This window comes from Lissotriton helveticus, chromosome 2_2, assembly GCF_964261635.1.
Source record: "Lissotriton helveticus chromosome 2_2, aLisHel1.1, whole genome shotgun sequence".
NCBI lineage: Eukaryota > Metazoa > Chordata > Amphibia > Caudata > Salamandridae > Lissotriton > Lissotriton helveticus.
This window is the reverse complement of record NC_136060.1, coordinates 325,200,968-325,205,401: the sequence shown is the minus strand read 5'-3', so window position 1 is coordinate 325,205,401 and position 4,434 is coordinate 325,200,968.

Below are 4,434 nucleotides of genomic sequence, written 5' to 3'. Positions count from 1 at the left end.
TCAGGGATTTCTTGCTCGGTGCCCGGAACCCACGTCAAAAGCGCTTCTTGTGTGCAATAAACAATGAGCTCTGAAAAGTTTCTCAACAGGAGGCTCCTGAGAGACTGCACGAGACTGATAGGGGTAATTTAGAAAAGGATTTGGCCTTGGTTGACAATGGTATGACCACATTATCATCAAGAATCTATTCACTGGGCAACACAGTATCTTCAGCTAATGACATAAAACAGCAAGATATGTCTATTTTACAACATGGACAATCACAACTAATATCCATTGTGTTATTAAGCTGGACGCTTCAAACATTACGTTCTGACCACGTGCCATGGGGTTATATCAACAGTACAAGTCTGTTTTCTTCAACGAATCCAACTGAAAGACAGAGATTAATGGCACGAACTGACACAAAATATACCATGTTGCACATTGAAAAGTTAGATCAATTACCTTTCACCGTGGCTGAGACACCATCCACAGAATGGTTAATCCAGAGTTACATCACCCTACCAGTCACGACTTTCCAATTCCAATATTGTCTACAAAACCACCAAGTAGGCAGATATGATGTGCTTGGGGAAGGTTATGTGCATGAATACTGGGAAATACCAATCTGATTTAGGTGCAAGAATCGGGACACACATGTTTTTCTTAGTGGTTCCGAATGTGAGGTTTGAGCGGGTCCTTAGTATGCACAGGCATTCCACTTTATGGGGCAGGCAATGCTTCAGTTGCAAACTTATCCTGTTATCCGAAGGGGTTCCTGACTGCCATGATTCATCTGGTTTTTAAGTTACTTTTAATGGGAGCTATTTTATGCAGAATTATCAAGGTTGCTGCAGAATGGAACCAGGTACCTGGTAATGGTTAATTCCATAGTCAATTGTTGCACACAAGTACTGTTTCCACGTGCCCGCACAATTAGGGAGGCAACACTATGGCCTTCAAATTTTATTTCCAACATATGCTTTGATTCGCTTTCCAAACTGAAAGCCATACTTTTTCAAAAAGATGTGGCCTTAACATCGGCCAGAAGACGTTTGATCTCCAGCTTGCATAGTCCTCGTTCGAGATACAGACGCTACTCCATAATAACTTCCTGCTGCTTTTTGGGTAGCTAGTCCACGTACCTTTAATATGTCTGATGCAAAGGGATCAGTGCACTTTTTTTTAAATGTATTGACTCTGGACTGGTGAGCACCTTTTAGACGATTTTTGGAGTCATACCATCTTTTTTACTGTCTTGGGAAGAGTTTTTGGTGGTCTCTCGCTTGTCCTGCTACATTTTGTTTTATGATCCTCTTCTCAGTATAATTTGGAATGGAGACAGCACTGGCTGTGCTACAATGCTACGGATACATGTAACACTGTTTCGGCACACTTCGGCTTTGAGAACCGAACGAGCACTGATTCTTGTCCTTCAGGCCTGGTTGGCTTCACTGTATACAACCGGTATGCCACTGCCTGCTTTGCAGCCATTAATGCATATAGGATCTACGCCTTGTATCACAATTGGTTGTGTGAGTGGACATTGATGCTCTAATGGACCCCTTATGGGCACAGGGGTATTGTTGTTCCCAGCATACTCCATTGCTGATAAATGAATTCCTCTAGCCACCCCGGGATGCTTTGGGTCCTTGTGAAATGGACACCGGCTCTACAATACGCTTATGGAATGCAGTCCTTCGTAGCAGCTGCTACAGGAACAGGATTGATTCACCTTTGCTCCATAATCTTGCTTTGAGGTGCGCCGCTGGGATAGTCGTTTGTGGTTACGTACAACAGCAATGTTGCGTCTACCACTCGGAACACATAAACAACTGGCTTTTTCAGTATGGTGGGGACAATGTGGCATGTTTTAAACAAAATGAACTGAAACAATTTTTCTGTTTTTGTTTTTCTAGGAACCATGGCTTGGGATTTCAAATAGTATAATAGATTCTAAAGGCTTTTATGAATATTTTAAAAAGGGAAGCTTGCTTTTAGATGATTTTAAAAGTGGTTTTAGACCCTATTAGTTTAATTACATTATGGCCTGCTGGCATTTAGATAGCTTTTATATATCGACCCTTGGGGGCCCATTATGATAATGGGCGGATCGCCACCGCCCATGTGGCGGTGGTGATCCGTCCGCCAAAATCCACCGCCGCCTCTAATTTCCCCTCGCCACATTACCATGGTGGGGGGGACCCCGGCGGACAGGAAGACTGTCTGCCGGTTTTCCCCGGTAGGCAATCTGCCCAATTGCCTACCGGTGCGGAAAAGCTGTTAATATGGTGGCGGTGTCTGGTAGACACCGCCATCCATTTTACTATGCAGGCTAAGATGTGCCTTGCCGCCACGGAAAGGCAGGCGATTCTTAACATTGGGGGCCTGTTGCGGGCCCCCAGGGATTCTGGGGGGTGGGTGTGCACATGGGGGGTACCTATGGTACCCCCCAGCAGTTCCATGCACAACATGGCAGGCACTGCGCGGTGCCGACCATGTTGTGCATGGAAGTGCACAACATGCCTTCCTGTCATTGTGGTGGGCGGTGTTGACTTCACCGCCCGCCACAATTTCAGGAATGCTGGATGTGCCCGCCACTGTGACGGGCGCATCCTAATGTTCCCTACGGGATCACCGCCCTTATGGTGGGCAGTCCCTTTTTGCGTCGGGATGGCGGGCGGATAAAGTCCACCTGCCATCCTAATGTGCCCTTTAGTATGAAGAGTGGGTGCTATGTGCCCGGGTTTGGCCCAAGTAACGGAGCTAAACATTTATTCTTACATTGTCCTAATTTTACACAATAACATTTCTGCTGTGACCTTTTGCATGTATTTGCATGTGCAACATTGTTGGACTAGTCTCTCTGAAACTACTTTGTTTTCACATCTAGCTTCGCATAACATTACCACTATGCCTCAAACACCATGTAAAAGGCCTCTTGACGTGCAATGGACAAATGTTGTTCTATCTTCATCCACAGGGCGACAGGGCTATCTACATGTCAATAACATCGCTGATCTACAGATCCATAAGAAGGATGCTTTCCATTGTTAATAATGAGCATCCCAAAAGATTACCGGAGCTTCAGCTGACACCAAGGGTCCGTGGATGCTTAGACTTCACCAGGCAGCGGTCTGACATCTCCCTGAGGGTGTCAAGCTTGTGACGAAGACGGGGTCCTACATTCTCTCCCGCTAGATACTGGGGTTGGATCTTCCTTTGGGGGGATTCTTGCCTTCACACCTACACCCACCCTAGGTACATGCAGAGTAGGGTACACATAGTAGGAGTACACCTGGTTACTGCCGCACTGAATTTTCACCATGGTAGAACTATGTCTACTGTTTAATCTTTTGGTGCCTGTAATCACTTTTATCTGTTTCTGTCCAGTGATTATCGCAGCACATGTATACTATACAAGAATAAGATTGGTTCAATAAATATATTGAAAATGTTCCACTATGTATTCCCTGTATATTCCTCTGAGCACAAGTAAGTACGAGTGACTGAGCGAAAGGTTCCGTTCTGTTTCCACGATCCCTAAGAGGTCACTGGTGTCATGTTCAGTGGTTACCAGAAACCATACGCTCCCTGGTAAGGTTAGGGGAGCTTGTGGTGGCACTGTGAGCCAGCTGGTCTCCAGGCCATCATATCCTGCGGGAGTGCTTTGAATTAGTCTGGGCACCTCACCCAAAGTTTATGTTGTCCAACAAATGTGCAGGTCCTACAGATAGTAGGAACTACACTAGAACACCACTTCACGTATGCTATTCCTCTCAATGCCACTCCACTGTATGCCACTCTGCTCTATTCCAGGGTTTGACACTCCACTGTATGACACTGCCTTGTACGACACTGTCCTCCATTGTACTCTCTAACACTTCACTGAAGGACACGCCACTTGACGACAGTACACTCTATTTGAAACACTTTTTTATTACAAAATATAAAAACCATTAGAATTCAATGAAAAAAAAACTTTAAGACTTAGCTATAGTTAGGAACAAACTATTTATTCTTTTCATATAAACAAAACTTAAACTACACAAATGATTAGAAATGTCAAAGTTATAGTTATGAGCTATGACCCTACTTGCAGGCAGGTCACTCCCCACGCTGCTGCATGGCTCTGCCTGCATTGTTTATGCCTAATGTTGTATTTTTCCCCTGTGCCTAACTTGCTTTCTTCCCCAGACTTGTTTTTATTCCCCTTTGCCTGTACTTGCTTTCTTGCCCAGACTTGTTTTTATTCCCCTGTGCCTGTACTTGCTTTCTTTCCCAGACTTGTTTTTATTCCCCTGTGCCTAACTTGCTTTCTTGCCCAGACTTATTTTTATTCCTCTGTGCCTGTACTTGTTTTCCTGCCTAAACTTGTTTTTCCTTCCTGTGCCCAGTTCTCCCGCGGCCCCTGCCTTTTTTCCCACCGCTGCGGCCCCGCCCACCTGCAAT